The 21,149-nt window shown below is 39.5% G+C and overlaps 1 protein-coding gene across 4 annotated transcripts in view; it reads right to left on the bottom strand.

Annotated features, from left to right (window-relative positions):
- Pgant9 (polypeptide N-acetylgalactosaminyltransferase 9) overlaps positions 1 to 21,149 on the bottom strand; it is a 193,850-nt gene that overhangs the window by 95,317 nt on the left and 77,384 nt on the right. For 3 of the 4 annotated variants that reach the window (XM_077400776.1, XM_077400773.1, XM_077400775.1), the window contains one exon: positions 1,401 to 1,461. The exons of the other annotated variant lie outside the window; for it this stretch is intronic. The gene's annotated coding sequence lies outside the window, so the exon portion shown is untranslated. The remainder of the gene's footprint in view (positions 1 to 1,400; positions 1,462 to 21,149) is intronic. 4 annotated transcript variants of the gene reach the window in all.

Genomic DNA, 21,149 nt, shown 5'->3' on the forward strand with positions numbered 1-21,149 from the left:
ACTAAAGTAAGATATTGAGATTCTCATTAATTAAAAAAAGAACTTTACATTTCGTAACCATTTGTGCTAATATATAATTGTATAAATGCATTCTCCAGGCGCAAAAAAATCAATCCTTCACTATATTTTAGAATACAGGTAGATCCCGTTTTACGATGGTCCATTTTACGACTTTTCACATTAGCGAGCTTTTCAAATTTACCTAAAAATGGAAAAAAATAGAAGAAAGTTTAAATGTCTAAAATAATTTATTATTTATATAAAAAAAACAGCAGTATTAATACATTGTATTTGAAAAAATTTTGTTAATTTTGAAACCTATCTTATTTAATTACATATTATAAATTGGTCTTGTTTTACGACTTTTCATTTTACGACCCTGTTTTGCTGGAACCCCTGTCGTAAAACGGGTCTTACCTGTAGTTAAAAAGGTTTATACAATGTATTATGTACAAAACAAAAAATTTATACAAAAAAAAGAGGATCAAATTTTTCTATTCTTAGTCTCATTAAACTGTAATATGTTTGGCTGTAAATTAATACTTTATTTAAACTATGCAAGATCTTGATAAAAAAGTATTCAATATTTATCGAAACATCTACTATATTTGATTATTCCAATTATATGGTAATTCTATTAGTTTATCAATATTTGTTGTTCACTGATATTTCCATGTTTTGAATAACTGCACCGGTATTGGTTTATTATTGTAAAACTATTAGCTTATACATACCTATATTTATTTTCGAACATAAAAGTTATCCCGACAATGTATATTAACTGAAAATAAACTAGCACGAATAATGATTTTTTATAGAGTTTAAATTTCTAATTAAAATTTCATCCACCTTATGATAAAATTGCAAATAGATTTATTGCGATACTACTGTAAATGGATCACGCAAAGCATTTTATCTTCTTCTTATTTCTGATGTAGTATCATATCAAAATTATGACATAGGTACATAGATGATACGTAAAATGAAAATTACGTACAACTAAATGTCTCATAAGACGTTTAGCCGCTCTAAACATAGTGGTCAGCTAATTTCGATCACTACAGACCGCGTATTTGCGTGATGCCGCTGGCATCTTCACGCTCCACATGTCGAAGGCACGCCACGAGAATTCGCAGACCGAACGGAAATGCACGGATTCGAGCGTACATTCAGGGATCGATATGTCGCATTCCGTTCTAATAACACCGACGGTGCATCGGTTCGTCCGACCGATTACTCATTAAAGCACGGTGACATATTTCGCGAAAATATCAATTAGTATCGATCGCCCTTATACAGATAATTATGCTATTTATAAACGACCGACTAGACGTTTGGTATACCTATGTGGTAATTATGTGATTTATTTAACGTATATACGTTTGAAGATCATTGCTTACCTCGCGATTAGGTACGCGGAGATAAATGCATCTCCGTAGAAGAATGTCAATTTACTCCAACCTGTAATCGAGAAAACGAAAATATCATTCTACATTACTATGATACGATATCTATTTATTACGAATGTAATGGCTCGAAATTATCTTATAAATTAATTTTGTTTTAATTTATAGTTCAAATTTATAATACATTCATTTATCATTTGGTTTCCTTTAATTTTTCAAGTTTTAACCTTTGGATAGAGCAAACTGAGAGTTACGAAACTAATTTATCTGGCAGTGTAACCCGTACAAAAAACAGATATAATGGTAAAAATAGATGCGTATTTGTTTAATCATTCTGCACGAAATCTGACGCTCTGGCATTTAAATTCCTATCAGTGGCAATATCGCCGAACAAAAACACAATAAACGACGACGCCAGATGCCGCACCGTAATAAGGGAGGACTTTGTTCCACCGAAAGGAACGGAGCCCCCCGATCTAATTCTATTAGCAAGCTGGGACATTTCCAATTAACGAATTCTTGCCAACCGAGCCGAGTTAACAAATTCTTGCATATACAATCTGGCGCCAAATGTCGCCCGACGTGACTGAACAGCTTGCGATACATTTTAATTAAACATTCGTATTCTTTTCCATGTACGTAAATATATAAATCTATGCTTTTTGATCGTCGTCCTCAATCTTCGTCTTCAATAATAATGTAAATAATTGTTATAATAAATTGTATAAAAATATTACACAATTAATGTAATAATATTGTTATTATATTTTTATAATATAACATATTCCTAAAAAAAAGTAAAGCTTATATATATATATATATATATATATATATATAAAACAAAGTTAATAAAAATTTAAAGATGAATGGCAGCCGTTATTATATGTACTGTAATAAATGATTCAGAGCTTAAAATGTAATAGCATATAATTATAACAGTAACAAACTAGGAATATTAATCATGCGAACTTAATATTTTATGAGGTAGAGTATGTTAACTACGTTCCTATTTGAATATGCTACTGTAATGAATTCTGGGTTCCTCGTATGTAAATCGACCGCCGGAAATGTCGATTAACCAATGATATGACTGCACTGACGTGATGAAATTGCCTTCACCATAAAATTCAATTTATTCGCAAATTAATGATTACATAGATTATTCCAAACACTACTTGCACGCGCAAATTATTGCGGAATTAATATTATACATTATTAAAGAATAACTCTCAAGCCGCGTAATGTTATCCATTCTTTTACCTTTAAATTATCATCAAAACTTAATCGATTTTATCAGCAATTATTCTGGAAAATCACCTGACCTCGGTAAAACTTTGTGGAAACGATCGTCGCGATCGAAAAAGAACGTGCGCTGTATAAAGTTAAAAGGATTTTGTATGCATGCCCGATGGCTCGTTGAAATGGAACGTTCGATGTAATACAATCGTCGTGTTTGCGCACAGAGTTCCGTGCTCGATTCCCGCATACTCTTCCGCCGCCCGTTCGTCCATATTCTCTTCACCTCCTCGTCGTCTCATCCGTTCTTCAACATCCATACGACTGCGAGAAGATCGTGAGATTGAGAATAAAACTTTTACGTCTAACGTATGCCGCTTTCGGCAGATAATAGAGCGGTAGGAACGAAAAAGAGGAAAGAGGAGGAGAAGAGGGAGGAAAAGAAGAAGAAGAAAAAGAGCAAGAAAGGTCGACCTAGCCGCACGACCCTCATCCTGATGCGAGAGGTAATAACAACTCTCCTGTCAAGATACAAGGATGAGAAACACACAATGTCAAAATGCCTTCTATAATCGCGTACCGTTCTCTCTCCGTGGGAGCAGCCAATCCCACGACTTGCAGGACCCTGGCGTTTTAAAAAAGGATTTAATAGTCATCGGCCTGAGAGCCTGAGGTTTGGTGAGCGCGGGTGCAGGACAGAAACAAGTTCCGTCGATTGCCACAACGTCGAGGCACGCTTGGGTCGTAACAACCAGCAACATCGTAGCTGCTCATCCGGATCTATAGCGTATCGAGATTACTCAGTCCCCCATAATAGACATATTCGTAAGTCTGAATTGATCTGAATCTTTATAATGGTCGGTTTTCAAATATCGAACAAAAATTAAAAAAGAAGAGTTTATGATTCCGTCGAGAATCCTAGATGAAAAGTACAGCGTACTTCAACCGGATAAAATTCCGATAATTATATCGGTAATATCGGGCCACATTATCAACGTTACATGAATATTAAATGTTAAATTAATTTTAATACACACGCATAATGCTATACATGTAATATCGATCGTAGGATGTGTACAGAATCGGCGTATTTAATGCAGACGTATCATCAATGAATTAGTTGGTTGCCAGCGTATACGTGTGTATGACAATCCATCTATTTCAATCAATGAGGACGTCCGTCCAAAGTAACGGATCGTGCGTTGCGTACTTGAAATTTTTCTAGGGTCAACTAACGTCAGTTTGTTCGGACAGATGACATCTCCGTTATCGACGCCATTGTAACACACTCATTTTCCGAGCCTCCCTCTCTTTCTCTCTTGCTTTCTATCTCGCGAGTGACGCGCACCGACGGACCGCGCACGCATGCAAGCGGAAGACTGTCAATTCAGTCAATACCAGCCGTGCAGCAACGAGACACGCATTACTTAATCTAGCGACATGTCCCCACGTGAAGCTTCCCATTTACAACGCTTGATGATGAAGTCAAATTCGCAAGCGCGTGGTAAACAGTCTTTTACCTCAGTCGCATCAATCATAAATAACGAAGTAACAAACGCGAAAGAGATCCGAAGGACATTATCCAATTCGAGAGATTTATCTGTATAATGAGTATAAGAAACATGAAAATATACACATTTCTATTTCAACGTGTGCTATCAATTGTGAAAATTAACTGATCGAATTTAAATCTGTAATGCCACGTATTTATATGACGAGATTTAATATTTGATATTTGTATGTTAAAGTCTTTTGCAATATCGTATGCGGTTTCTCACCGCGTGCTCCTTTTCTTCCGGGCTTTTTTCTTCTCCTTTTTAATAAAAGAAAGAATCCAGGGGAAAAAGATGGTTCCTGTTGGTCGGAAAGTCGAGACTCCACCATCTCTTGTAAGTGCAGCGCGCGTACCGCGAGGTCTCGTGGCGCGTTTGCGAGCACGAAGGGTCAGTAGCCTCGAGCGTGTTTGCAGCGAGCGGCTCCGTGGCCTCGCAAACTGGTTTAGCAAAAGTCAAGATCTAGATCGCGACCTTCTTGCACAGCCGTTCACGACTTTGCGCGAGCTCGCGACGGCGTCTTAATACGCGAGAACGCGCTTAACGAGGTTTATAATAGCAATACAGCGTGGAGCAGATTGCTTCCCTCCTCGTCGCACGCGCAATTCGCTCCAAATGAGTATACATCGAAAACTGTCTGTCTTGTAAATAACAGACGACAGATTTGCACATGATTTTCACTATATACATTTAAAAACAGATAAATTGTACTATATAACTGCACGTAGATTTTACTCAAACTCGGATCATATGTTGCTGATAAAAACGATTTGAAGACAGTCGCTATTCGGATAATAAAAGTGATTTATATCAGACATAAAAGACTAAAACCGTATGAAGCTCGGTGATATAAATTAATCGTTTTCCAAATTACTCTGTCATTAAGCTCGCACCGTTGTTAATTACGTGGCTGTAATACTATATGAGTAAAAGTTTAACAAGAGTTACCAGATGTATGTTCAAGGATCAGGCTTTTACCGTTAACGCAATTCATTGCTCGACCACAATATCGCTGCGAAGATCGTCACGAAAACGACTAATAAGCATTACGTTTCTGCGTTTGTGCCTCTAGGCATAATATTTTTTTCGATTATCAATGAGCATCGCAAAACATTGCAAACTTTTTTTCTACATAGCTATATTCCCCGTGTGACTTCATAAAATATGGACGAGCTCAGGCAGGCATGAAAAGTCCCAATCGGCGACGAGATAACGACTTATAACGATTTATGAGTTAATAATCAATTACAAACTACAGGCTGCGTTAATTAATCAACTCGACTGAACGGTACGACGGTATTTTATCGCGATAAACAACTTGCACGTTACTTCAAACAGCAATGGTGCATTATGTTTATTAGTCGCGCCACGTTAGCGACATTTACGACATCCGCGCGCGACACTTCCGTCGTAAAATACGACCGCGAAGTTACACCGCGGTTCGACAAACTGTTCTAATTACTCCCTACGTTAATAGTAACGCGTTAACGTCAACGGCTTGCCGCACGCGTGACAAACAATACGTCAGGTCTGCGGCAGGTTAGTTCGGAGCCATGTCATACGTCTCTCACATGCTGCGATGGCCGCAAAATATTCGCGTCGTTACGCGCGTAGTCGTCTGGCGCTTTTGACGAACATCCGCCACGATTAGACCATATCGCGAAGCGGCAATACGTAGCCGCGCCGCACGCAATTCGCGACTCTCTTCCGTGCCGGACGTGATATTTTTATGGCGATGTAACGCGAGCGGGTGGTTAAATAACGACCGACGCGCGTCAGTCGAATGGTTTTAATTGCTCCGCGGCTGGTTATAGCGGCCGATGTACGTTTTACGCTTTTACGGAATCGCGCGTGATCGTGCGATCGCGTAAAGAGCACACGGTTATGATATATAAAACTTAGAGAAGTACAATTGCGGAGAACGAATGCGAGACGATAAGATGACAAGAGCACATGTGTGTGCGTACATATGTACGACCGCAGCCCCTCATCCCGATCCCGACGGTTCGCTCACATTTACTTGCGGCGAAGTTACTCGACGACGTCTCCATTCGCGTTGCAGCACGAAGCAAGCTAATTCTTCTGATCTCTTCGCCAGCGAGATTGCAGTCGCGCTTGTCGCATTGCCGTCCCATCCGCGCGACAACGCCGCCCGCTCACGCGATCCCTCTCATTTCCGCCTCGCTGATGAGATGGCCCAGCAGCAGAGATGGCACGCGAGAGATCCCCGCGGATATTACAATGCGCCATGACGATTTCACAGATATCTCTATTCTCCGCGAGAAGAACGCGCAAGGCGAGGAACAAGAATGGAAGGACTCGAGAGCGAAAGAGGCACTTTTGCACCGCCGCCAGACAAGATCACGCAGTTAAGAAGTTTCTCCTCGGAGTTTTTTCTACGATTCCACGCGGACTGGGGAAGGGTGGCGGTGCGTTTTAGCACCCCTTCCGGTAATCCTACTTAGGAACTCGGATAATGCCGCCGCAGCTATGAATAACGGTGGGATTACGCGGCGAAAGTCGGCGAATGTCTTCTTTCGCGCGGCGCCGCGCCGAAACCGCCAGCTGAAACTTTCAAATCTCCGTATCGCCTGCTGTTTGACTTTCCACCGTTATCAGACGACACCGGTCTAACGCGATAGATTGATGATAATAATCCTCAATTATCACCGCGTATATTTATATTGCGTCACTACTTTTAATTACATTAATTTTCGGTATTCAAAATATGATATTTTCTTGTTACAAATCATATCTTAATTAATATTTGCAGTTATAAATATAAAAAATAATTTTACTGACGCCAATAATTTTAGTCACTTATACAATTGGTGTAAATGTACACGAGTTGAAAATGAAACAAAATTATAAAACCGTATGCTAAATAAATAAGCGAGACACTAAATTATTATTGACCATTCAATATTTTAAATGATATTTCCGTTACGAATATGTCATTTGGCTCGTATCTATGCATACTTATATTTAACACCGCGTTAATAATAAGCATATCTACGTGTAATAATTTTAAGAAATGTCAAGACACTGTATTTTCGTGTGACAAATGAGTTAGACGAGTTACTTTATAATTTAAATGACATACGTTTCACATGAAAACGATTGTATGACATATAGACAATTTGTTATATCAGATCAATATTTAAGGATATCCCAAAATAGTCTCCTGACAAACAAGATTTTATCGATTGCAAAAAAAAACATATTACAAGATTATCACAATCTTCAGTTACTCAGATATATCTTTTTACATATAATTCAATCATTACGTTTTCCGTAAATAATTCGATTTCTCTCTAGAAAAGATTATATATATGTATATGCAATTAGTAACAAAACTAACACGCTATTATAAATAGCAATTACACAAAATTAACATTTTGTAATTTATATGCTATTAATACGTAATATTGTTCTATCATGATTGCAATTTTCCACTTCATGTATCGTTGGCAATAAAATATAAAATAACTTGTTTGTGAAAAACCACTAAAAGTCAATGGTTATTGTATTTCGGTCCAATAATTAGCTTCCTGTCGCAAATACAAACCAGTGACGCACTTAAAAAAAAATACCCATTAATATTTGAAATTTATACTATCAATTGAAATGTTGAAGATATATTTAATATTCGTAATCATGGTATAATATCATTTAAACTGTGGCCTTCATAACTAGCAACGAAAATTTTTCAAATTAATTATCCATTTCATTACAAATTAGTTTTAGTCTATACAAAATTTTGGTTAAAAATCTGATAAAATCTGATGATTTATTTAATCATAAATTTTAACTATCGTCATTTGTTAAAAATTAATTTAATTATGAGTCAAATTTAATTAGGAAAAAATTAGAATACTCTCAGTTTTTTTATATAAAAAGATATTTAAATAACATCAATTTACATTCAAAATTTGACCTAAGATTAAATTAAATTTGGTCTTGGTTAACTTTTATTTTATATAATTTGCATATATCGGTTATTCTCTTATTGCAGATGAAAATGTATTCATTGATAATAAATTAAGCATTATTCTATTCGACATAAACATAGCTTTTAGAGAAAACTATCTTTATGTCGAAAAGAAATATTTTGTCTGTTTTAGGCAAAAAAAACGTATAATGTTAATGATTATTCGAAAATAACAGTTCTCTCATGTTTCCTCTAAATTTTACGTATAGAACTCTTGAACCACTATCAAGTTAATCTAATTTCTAAAAAATAATATAAATTAGATTTTATAACAGATATAAATGATCCATTTTATGCAACATACATTTTCAGCCATAAGAGGAACGTTTATGTGCATGAAATAACAAATATGTTTATCAATCAGAACCAGTCTCGTAACATTTAATGAACTTGGCCTCGGTTCAACGTCTCTCCTCTACCGGACGACCTTGTACCACAGACGATGAAAAACACCTATCCGATGAGAAGTCTGGACTTTCACAATGAGACACCATGAAAGACACATTCGCGATCGCGCATACGTGTTTTTAAACAATTAAACAACAAGTCACTGCACCGCGTTATCGTTTGGAATGCATCGCCGGTATTATCAAGCCGTCCCACGCTCCCTAAAAGCGGTTGCTTTCGCTTTCGGCGATGCAATGAACTCCAACATCCGTGATTAAGCCACAGTTCGTAACGACCGATGCGACTTCGGCTCGCGTCGGTTCGAGCTGGCTCGACCGACAGCGATTTGAAGACGCCATTTTTCATTTTTTTTTCGCGTTGTATATATTGACTAAGGGGCGCGATAATTGCGTTTACGGTATAAATGAGTTTCGACAAGTCAATGCGCTAGCAACGACCCAGTCGGCCGACCAAGAGCGCTTTTTTTTATCACCGACGAGTCAGCGCGTTTGAAGACGTCGTCTCAAGGGGTAAAATGGTGCCATCCTTCACATTTAAGAGGATTAGCAGAGTCTGCTTATGACTGCTAAGACGGTCGCCCCCTTAGTCTTTGCCTCCGACGCGCAATCACGCAGAATTAATTAAACTCTAGAGGAGTAAAGCATAAAAGTGGATTATTTCTATGATAAATACTTAAAATCGAGCAAAACCTGCAGCTAACATTCGTGTTACAGTCGCTCTAAAATTTTCAAATTTATCATATTCACTTTTTAATAAATTAATGATATTTATACGAGAGAGAAAATCCATCTTTAATTTCATTTACATATTTTCATACTAAAAAAAGTAAGGATCGCCATATCGCTCGGCTATATTTAGAGTCTTCAACATCCGGAGGCATAATGTCCTCCCTAAGGTTTTCCCCCAGACGCTTTATAGAGCACCGTAAAGTCTCCCAGACGCTTTACGACCTTCCTGGTAGTTTCACGGACATGCTAACGAATCGAACGGTCATTAAGCGACATTGGCGTCCGGTAATGTCGGCGAGACACTTAAAAAGTAATTTGCCGAGGAACTCGTGAGAGGAAAACGGAACGTAGCCTCGACCACCTAAAAGCCGCCGTCCACAACGTCAGGCGTTAATTAGAAACGTAGATCTAGCCGAGTGCCGGAGAGAGCAGGTATATCAGAAGCTTTGAGACGGCGAAGGAAAAGTGACGTTTATTTTCAGGCAAATGAGAATTTGATCGCGAGCACTCGGTAAACGCGAGAACAAGATTTTCCGTGGGACAATGTGGCAGATTTAGCACAGTGATTTCCTTAAATGCCCTTTAGCCGTGCCTTACTCATATATATATCTTCTTTGTGTATCTGTAGAGAGAATATCAATAGACATTTAATAAATTTATATACAAAGATATTATTCCAAGTCCCACGTGCTCGAAGTAATCGAGCCGTATTGCCTTTCCAAACGTTTGCCTTTCGCCAATGTACGGGAGAGAAATTGAAACCGCTTCGCGTTAACAGCGTTAGATTAATTTTACCCGGACAATCGAGCCGTCGCGAGTATATAGTTGGCAAGCATGACAAGTCTATTTTCATTGTTGACGATACAACGGGCAACTTGCATGGCAATAGCGTCGTCGCGCTTGAAAAGATGCGAGAAGAAACGGAGCCATTCCGCACGCGAGCTTCCGACACGGTCCAAGGATACCGCGCGCTCGCTTTCTCCCCGCGAAATCTTTTTCCGTGCGCCTCCATCTGTTCCGCCTGCGAGGCACAAAGGGGTAGTTTAGGCGTGCAAACGCGGCCTAACGACGGACGTGATATCGCGCGCGCACACATGTTTCAGCACGTGTGTTTGTATCCGCGCACCCACGCGAACAGCAACGGCAATGCATCTGAATACACCTGCACAGTACCTAGATACGCGACCGTCTAGACTCTTACAGACGACGGCGCCATTGTCTCAGGACACGCGCACCCACCATCACGGGATTGAGATTACACAGGCGAACGTCATCAAAGCACCCGACGCCCGGCTATTGTGCGGCTAAGTAATTTAACTGGCTCGAACGAAAGAGAGTGGAAGGAAACGAGTTGGCTGGTTGGCGCGCGAGTGCCCCGGTTAGCAGTGTCGTTATGCAAACGCACGGTGTGTGTAATTGATAACGCGTTACGTAAAGTCGGTATATAGCGAGGACAATCGGGGGCAGTTAACGCAATTTCCCTCGTAACACGAGCGCCCTGCAGATTCAATCTCGTTGGTTAAATTGATATTTTGATGAAGTTGCGTGTAAACTAAAAGATTGTTGACAAAGTGTTTATTTCGCGTTATTGTCGCCGTTGTTTATAATCGTTATGTACCTATGTAATTTTCGTTGATCAATTTCGTCAATTTGCGTGCAATAACTCAAAGCGATACCTATGTTAATTTCGGCCTCAGATACGCAAAAGCATAAGGAACAAATATTGTGTTTGGTATTTTGTCGCTTGGAAAATTCTCTCGCCCGTTGCGCGCATAAATTAATTAAGGAAATGGATCGTGTGCTAGGTAAGAAGCTTAAAAAATAATTAATTAAAGACTCACAAAGTAAAATTTACGACAAAATGTGTTATTAATTAAACAAAGTGCGTGGCTATTGTTATTCCATTATCCGCCTTTATAAACTGAACTAAAGTTTCATATAAATATTTCGTTATATAGGCAAGAAACAATAAGCGCGCACGGAAAAGAAAAACTAAGAATACTATATAAATAACAAGATAAACATCACCGAACCACGAAAGCTAGCTATTATGCGGCTAAGTAATTTAACCAACTTAGGATACGAATAAACTGAGGAAACCAGTACTCTGTTCGCCAAATATCTCGCGACGCGATATACCGTGTCATACATTAACTTGAGGACACTAACCATGACAACAACGAATTATACAATAAATAATGGTACATATACACGAGTGCAAGCGACCAGATATATTATACTAGGACGTTTTCTTGGTTGCAGAAACGCCCGGCGGTACCATAACTTACTAACATTAAGAAAAATATGCATAAATATGCAAGTGCTGCTGAAATGTTCTACTTCTTCTTTTTCTTCGGAACGGCTGCATACTGAACAAAATAATATTATAAATCTGTAAGTCTATTGATCTATTCCCAAAAATTAACATACGAAACCCTCAAGAAACTGAGGGAGATCAAGGCCCGACTTGGGTTGTTGCGCCATTATTGATTGATTGATTTATATGTTGTAAAGCTAGTAAAAATAAAAAGAGATAAAAGTTAAAACAAGAAAAGATAAAAGATATTGTAATGTGCCTAATGAGTTCGTGAAAATTCGACGCGTTCGTGACGCGAATCCAAATAAACCGCAATTGATAATTGACACGCGGAAGGATTCCCTCGTCAAGAGTGAAACTATGCCGCTCGGTCGTGAGAGCGGGCTCGTTACCAAGTTTCCGATCTCGCGCGAGGATCGACTTCCGTTCGACGGCCTGCCGCGCCGGCACTCGTTCCCTACATCTTAGGATAATTTCTCACGCGGCTCACGCCGCGATTGGCCGCGAAAGTTTCCGCAATGCGACAAATGCGATGACACCTTTGCGCCGTATCGATATATGCTCGCGCGCGCGCGTTCTTTCGAGGCTGTAAGTACCAAGTGGCGCTGGTCAACGCGTGGCCAGCCAAGCACAAAATACACGTCGTCGTTGAGAACAAAAGCCGAGATGGCGGGACGGAAGGGCGCGGTGGAACGAAACTTTGAATGTATCCTGCTAGGTCACCTCGAACAATGAGTAATTGTCGCCGAGATAAAGGCGGTCTGACGGTAACGGCGGGGAATACGAGCATCGTCGTTGTTAACGGCTCACGATAATACCGAAACGACGGCGGAACTCTGCCATAACCGGGTCCTCTCCAGAGAGAAGGAGTTATATTCGAGCGAAAGCTAAAGCATAAATCGATAACAAACGTGAATAATCTTATTTTCTTTCTATTCTGACTTCCGATGCGAAAACCTCCTTCTTGAGAATATCGTTCGGAAATCCGCTCAAAAAATCCATCCATTAAGATCTCGCGAGCAATCTTCAATACAAACGTTTCGTGACTCAGCGTCTCGTAAGCTTGCTTCCAAGCTATTACAGGTTTCGCTGAAGGAACAGTAGTAATAATCCACGCTCGGATGGACAATGGCACCATGGGAAATGCAGCTTGCATCGGCTTGCAAGACAATAACTCCCCGCGAAACAGAAGTGCATCTCTTTCATCATCGAGAAGAGAAAAATCTTCATTCCTCAAGGGATTGTAGTAGAAAATTCAACATAATACAAAAATTGCACTCTTTAAGTAGCTCTTCTGAAATCTTCATGACATCGGAAAATAGCGGCAAACATTTCCTGCATGTAGCAGAAGTTTCATTAAATTTCCAATATATCCTCGCTGGAAAGAGCAACGAAATAAATAATATAAACGGAAATTAGAGCATTCCTACGTTTTGCCTAAAAGAAAATTCGGTAACGTGCAATAAATAATTACGTACGTCAGCGAGGACAACGTCTCTAACGGAAGAACTAATGCTGGTTTAACATGGTTTATAGATAAATACCCAACACATGTTGCGAGAAGAAACATGGATAGAGAGATCAGGGAGAGAAAAGGGCGAAGAAAAGAAATGTCAGAGATTATACATGAACAAAAATTCAAATGTTTCCCCGTCAGCAGCACAAATCCTTCCGAGCTTCTTTGAATAACAGATAATATCGTCAGAGAAAAAGATAAAGAATAGAGAGGAGAGAAACGCAATGGCGCACACGTCGTCGACAACGCATACAAACACGTAGCGCTGGAGACAGCAATATATCAGCAGTAGACTCTACATAAACAAACAAAATTGCAACTATGGCAGCGAGCTTTATGTAGGTATTCTGTATTTACAATTTTATTTCAAATAATATGAATTTTTCCATGATAGATTAAATTATCCACTTTATTATTTGCGAGAATATAATATGAATTCTGATATCACGCGCGGGCATTACTTATTTACCGGAAACCTATTTTGTGAATTTTAATTTCCTGCCTTTATCTATCCGGTTCTCATCGGAACATTATACAAACATGTCGTCTTATGTAAACATTAATTTCATCAAGTATTTCTGCCTACTCCGGTAAAATTATCGCTCCACGAATATCTAACGACAGAAAAAATGACATTATCAAGATCAATAAGTTGATTCCATCATATTTTCGCATACCTGTTGATAGTAACTCTGGTGTTGAATAAAGACGACGTCATAAATCATCTGTGACAGTATCAGGGAGACGAGAGAGCCAAAGTGCAGTAGTTACAGTCGTCTAAGCAGAACGTCAACGGTAGTAGAAAGAACGGTAATGTCGTCGTCATTGTCGTCGTCGTCGTCGTCGTCGCGGTCGTAGAAACCAGGATAAAATCCCGTCGCTGATGGCTTAATAGCCTCAACGTTTTGTAACGCTAACCTCCGTAGCTCCGAGATCTTCCGCACGTACATGCCCGCCAGCAAACCGAGGAGAGAAATGTTTTTGCGCGACGTGCTGCACGCCGCGCCTTTGAAACGACAAAAATCGTTCGCGTTTGTCGCGTTATGGACACATACATATATACACGAAACATACATAGAGACGCGCGTGCGAATGTGTACAGAGAAAATATTTTCCTGTCGGACAGTTTGTGTTCAACAGCAATAGAGCAAAATCGGAAAAGTCGAGGCGTTATATTTGACGCGTTTCACTGCAATTGTCAACTGTCGACGGTTTATGGCTCGGGCGTGAGTGGTTATAGCTTGCACTGATCGGACAATGCTGATAATTCTACAACGGATATCGTTTATGCATGGCAGCAGCTAAAATATTACATTTGATATTAATGTCGGAGTTAAAGAAAGAATTATTAATAATGTCTGTGTAATATGGACGTTCTGTGAAATAAAAAACTGGTGCAGTAATATTGTGTCAGAGAAAATGACTTATTGGTCATTAGAGTTTCCGTTTTATGCAACATATGCGTCAAAAAAAATTCCGTACAGTTTGTGATTTTCAAGCATCATTAAGAATATGATCTGTCAAAAAAAGACGAGAAAATGCATTCGGTCGTTAGAAAATCGGTTTTATTTTATTCTTCACACCTCTATTTTTCATTCGAGAAATCAATCTAATTATAACAGCCTCGTTTGTTTTCTTGCTGCGCGCGTGTGCATCGGTTTCTCGTTGAAATAAATCGAACCAGTTGAAAAACTATGCACACCTTCTCCCCCGAGAAAAAGGAACCTGCATCCGTGTCCGGGGTAAAGGATGCTTCCGGATCCTTCAGGGTACAAAGGAGCCCGGCGGACGTTGAGTAAACGCCACGGGTCAAAACTAACGAATGAAAACGTCTTCGTTCTACCTTCTCCACGCGACAGTGTAAATTCAGCATTCTGCTCCCGGAGAAATCCCGCCTCCATGAAACTTTTCCGGCGAGATCTATTTCAGCTCTATTTCCGCTCTATTTTCCAGGCCGCTGTAAGGCCTATATCCGCCGCCAACCCGGACCTGTTCTTTTACACTTATATCGTTTCCTTTCCGCTCAGTACTCTGCTTCACTTCCCTCTCTCTCTCTCTCTCTCTCTCTCTCTCTCTCTCTCTCTCTCTCTCTCTCTCCCCCTCTCTCTCTCTCTCTGTCTTTCTCTTTTCGGTCGGAGTTCCATCGAGGCAGTTTGATCACCGTCGCATACCGGAAAGGCCGCTTTTGTACGCGCGTTACCAGTAACACGCCGCTAACTCCATCGATTAAAGTAAGCGGGGTTGTGACAGGTATGTCGTTTTTCATGGCGCGCCCTTATGCCAAGGATCCAACATGATCCTTTCTAGACTGCCGTAGCTGGGGCACGTCGACCGCGATCAATGGCCATGATTATGCGGGTGACGGTCCGCGCTGCAAGAGTGTTCATTAAAGAATCCTCTCGTCGGAGCGAAGTAAACAAGCAATAGCGAATAATGATACCGCACAAAAGTATGAAGTATTCTATTTTCAAACATTTTATTAGTTATTAAAAAACAACATTTAATGCCTTCTAAAATTTTCTCGACTTGAAATGTTTTAATTGCTTTTCAAGAAAGACCTCGAAATCGAGTCGTAACGCCCGGGACAATTTCAGCATTTTTATGCTGTAAACAGACCCGGATTGTAATAAAACTGAAACCAAGTATCCTTTTTTAGATTAGGCAAGATTACAGCAAGTCAATTTCCGTAAGTGGATTAACGGAAGAATGAAAATACGTAGACCGTGTAAAATGGAACGGTTCACCTTATGCACTTTCGAGGGGACCGACTCGCAAATACGAATAGAGAGGGAGAGAACAGTTGCAAGCTCGTACAACGTTGCGAAGTTGAATCTGGAGAAGGTGCTAGAATTTCCAACAAACAACGTCTGGTTCCCTGCGATTTCGTTTACCACCGTTTATTCTCTTTGCGCAACTCGCCCCTTTTCTTTTTTAAACACTAAGAACACTCGCACCCTCTACGCAATCGGTGCTCCGGCGACACGAACGATGTAATCTACAACCTGTCCTGCCACTTTGCCACGCGAAATTAACCTCCTGCCAACCGCGCCTTGAGAGCGAGACACCAAGCAAGTCTGAAAAAAGCTCGAACAATCTTAACCGCGGTCATTATAAACACTTAAGTGTACAATGGTGTTCCAAGACTTCGGATAGTTTGAAAAGAATATAACGAGCGAAACTGCTGTTAAAAAGTGCCAAGACACCAGGTTCTAAAACTTATAAAACAACAACGTGCAAGATTTATTAACCTTTTAAGCATTGGAGCTAACAAAAATGCAAAGGCATTTTTTATTATTAATGTGTAATATTTAATCGAATATATCGAATTAAACTCATACATGTATTTATGAGTTATGAATTATTATGTATATGTGTATTATTCATAAATACCTATATCCATTTATTTCGTTTTATTAAGACATTTTAGCTCGCACGATTACAACTGGATTATATTCTCATATTCTACATCTCATACACTACATCTTTCAAAGAAGTGTATTTTAAATAGTGGGGTAAACGCGTTATCAAAAGTCTCCTATTTTGTTCCTCATCGGATTAAGTCGACATCGTGCCGGCATTAATCGCAGGCACGAGACGGTAACGGCGCGTTCACGGTAACGAGTTGAAAGATGTAACGAAGTAAATGAGGAATCTTGGCTCTCTTATACGAAATTTAATAGCAGCAAATTGATGCTCATTTCCGCGAAGTTTCTTATTATATACACGAAACGGCCCTTACACATACCTTCTTGCAGCAATTTTCAAGGATATTGTCGCCCATCTTTAGCTGCTTCCTCAGAACTAATCTCCTGTCTCGCGCATGAAAGAAATAGTGCATTTAACACCTGAGAATTCGCGTAAGTGCATCCTAAAAAATTTTCAGCGTTACGGATAAAATGAAACAAAGGAAGAAATAATGAAAAATTATGGACTAATATAATTTTAATTTTCGACAATAATATTAAGTGTTTATAAAAGTTAACATTGATAAATAATAATGTTAAAGTTATATTAACTTCCATTATTTTTCGGTTTTGAGCTCGTCGAAGCGATAACTTCCGACACATCACATACGCGAGTAATTCCTGTATCCTCGCTAAATTATATCAGCTAATTTATGTTCTGCATTTATAATGGCGCTTTGAAACAAAAAATCCGGGAGTCTGTCAGTTTTTCGCAACTGCGCTTGAGGGGGAGCCCCAGTAAAAAAACGTTCTACATGAAACTTCGATAACTTCCTTCGCACGATATGCGTATGGTTGTACCGCATTACATGACAGGAAAACGTTCCTATCCAAATATTATTTTCCAAAATTCGCTAACTAGTACATGTCCGCCGCTTGTGTAATCGCTTCGGCCAAATTGAAGCGATCCGTTTGGATATAATCCCATCTGATGAACAGTCAACATTATGAGTGAACGCTGAATCAACAAATTTTATAATACGTTATTTGATTATACTGCTCATGTAAAATAATACGTTCGCTATTTGTTACAAATAATGTAAACTACAGAAGAAAAAAATATTTGATGATAAATAAAAAAAATGTGTACTAGCTTTTTTGGAAAAAGGATAAAACAATTTATCTTTTTATTGTCTTTTCCATAAAATATCGCCATTCATATAAAAAAGGATGCCTAATAATGATACTAAAAAATGACCCTTCGCTATAAATCAAAAATACGCGGTGAAAAATTAAACGAGTAACTTTTCGATCCTATTTTCTTTGCAAGTTTCTATACTCCCAACTCGCCTGACCACTTCTACTCCGACAATGCCATTTCGACGATCAGAAAGACGATCAATGGAAATTTCATCGAAACAAGATTCGAGTAGTTGAAAAGTCTCTTACAAAAGGATAAGAAGAGAAGGTGCAAACGACGAATAAAGGCGGCAGAGGACATGAGAGGCAGAATGGTGGTAAAATCCTGCGGACTTTCCAAATGGAAAACCTCTGACCTAACCAGAAATCGCCGCGAGACGACAAGTTCTCTCATAACGAAGTTTCTTCCCCGGTTTTGTACGTGATGCGCGTGTGATTCCTCGATTTTACCACCATCCACTATGATCTCGCCAGCTTTTTCATTCCGCTAACAGGCAACGGCTAATGGATTTAACGGCCGAGCCGAAAGCTGGATGGATCTACCAGTGTAAGGTTTTTCGGTCGCGGAATCAGGCTGTGAAGAATGCCCGGGATGTAAGAGGGATTTATAAGACACGGAGGAATACACACACACACACACACATACACACACACACACACACACACACACACACACACACACACACACACACACACACACACACACACACACACACACACACACAAACACACACACACACACACACACACACACACACACACACACACACACCAACACACACAAAACCACAAAACCACACACACAAAAACACACACACACCCACACACACACACACACACACACACACACACACACCCCCTCCCCCACACACCCCCCCACCCACACACACACACACACACACACACACACACACACACACACACACACACACACACACACACACACACACACACACACACACACACACACCACACACACACACACACACACACACACACACACACACACACACACACACACACACACACACACACACACACACACACACACACACACACACACCACACACACACACACACACACACACACACACACACACACACACACAGACAAACAAACACACACACACACACACACACACACACACACACACACACACACACACACACACACACACACACACACACACACACACACACACATCCACACACACACACACACACACACACACACACACACACACACACACACACACACACACACACACACACACACACACACACACACACACACACACACACACACACACACACACACACACACACACACACACACACACACACACACACCTACACACACACACACACACACACACACACACACACACACACACACACACACACACACACACACACACACACACACACACACACACACACACACACACACACACACACACACACACACACACACACACACACACACCACAAAAGTTGAAAAAAAGAAGATGTCCGTAGAATTCACCAATGAAGCGAGTTAATTAAGACGTTGCCCGCTCTGCCGAGAGCGTGACCGAAAACGTTCGGTTTTGGTAGACGAGATTTTTCTTCGTGAACGAACGTTCCGAGATATTTCCACCAAATGTCGACATATTTCAGAGAAGACTTCATTCCCCTGTTCAAAAGCAGCGTTTTCAAGTTTTTGTAAGCGCGCGCACGAGAACAGAACACACATCTCTTCCATCAGATATTAATAAAATAAATATCTGTTTAGAAAAGCCAAATATCTACAAATAAATAAGACATAAAATAAATATACATAATATTTAGATTATTAATAATAAATAATAAATAATAAAAAATAATAATAAATAATAAAAAATTTGTGTTACAGTTACTTCCACAATGAAACATGTAAAAAATATATTTCTTGGTGGAAACATCGTCTCGTCGTGATGCTCACGGAATATTGCAATTTTGTAAAACGTTAGTCGAAGAGCAGTGATACCAATAAAAGAATTGTGTGTTTTAAGAGATATTTTTAAAGCTTAATATTCATAAAATTTCATTTTTGAAAATCGGACTACTTCTGGGCTTAATTTTTCCGAAGCTGCAGTTCGCTTCGTACAGTACTGCATTGTACAGAGTGGAAAAATACCGTGACATAATGCACATACTGTGGACTATTTAAACGGCTTTTGGGAAGCGGAAAGAGGAGTAAATAAAAAATTGAGTAGCGTGTACGAAATTATCTAGCGGTGTTTTCGTACTTTGCAGAATCCTGTCATGCATTTGGTAACACGACGCGGTTATAGTTGCAAAGAGGAAGTGCTCGTCTTTGAGAGCCGACTCGTCGTTCTCGTGGCAACTTTGTCAACGCTCTTTGTACGATTTAATGAGCAAGTACGCTGCTCATCGTGTTCCCCTCCTTGATATCAACATTTTTTTCGAGCTATGCCGACGTATTGTGTATATTCTTTGTGGACTAAAAAAGTACGTAATTTGTTAAATGGGAGTATTATGATGTAACTTGCGCGTCCGTGCAATTTTGCAAGTCCGAAATACGGTGATAACGTGACTGTGATATATTCTTTACAAAAGACCGAGATAATTTATCTTCGATACTTGTTGAACTTATAATATATATACGTATTGTATGCGTTATTATATCACAACAAGGAAAAGAAATTTGAATGTAAAAACCCTTGTGAGAACAAAAAAGTATCATCGGAACACGTTTCATTTTTCTTGCACGTATATCGATGCATGGATATCTACGTATAACTAAAAGAAATAACAGCTTATTTGTGGAAAAAAAATAGACCGATGGAAAGACATGTCTGTTTTTATCGCATCAGCAATTAAATACGTCGTACTTAAGGGACTGCGCGAGGAGCGAGGTAAAGAACCTTCGTGGAACTCCACGGCTGGCAAGCACGCGAAATGAAAATCAGCGACGCTCAGGGTGCATCTCATTCTCTGATCTACAGTGGTACGTACTAATGCACCCTTTGACGCATGAAACTAGCTTTGTCATCGGAAGAGAAGGAAATACAAGACATTCGCCTCGATACTTTGTCTTAATCAACGTCAAATTACCGCAGCACGATATTACGACGGTCGAAAGTTACATAGATATATAACAATTAAACGACAGCTTCTGTCTGAAAGATGTTGTAAATGCATTTACGTCGCTGTTCGAAGTTACGCGTTTGCAGCAACATTTATAATAATAAATAATCCTTATTGTAGACTATATATCGACAGGTACTCAGATATTAATCTAACAACCATTTATTTAAAATCATTAGTCATCAATTTCAGCATCGCGGTATTTGCATTGCATAAGAAAATAAACACAAATTTAAATACAATGATTTGTTTTGTAAT

Source organism: Temnothorax americanus, unplaced genomic scaffold, assembly GCF_048541705.1.
Source record: "Temnothorax americanus isolate GAGA-0224 unplaced genomic scaffold, ASM4854170v1 Scaffold14, whole genome shotgun sequence".
Taxonomy (NCBI): domain Eukaryota; kingdom Metazoa; phylum Arthropoda; class Insecta; order Hymenoptera; family Formicidae; genus Temnothorax; species Temnothorax americanus.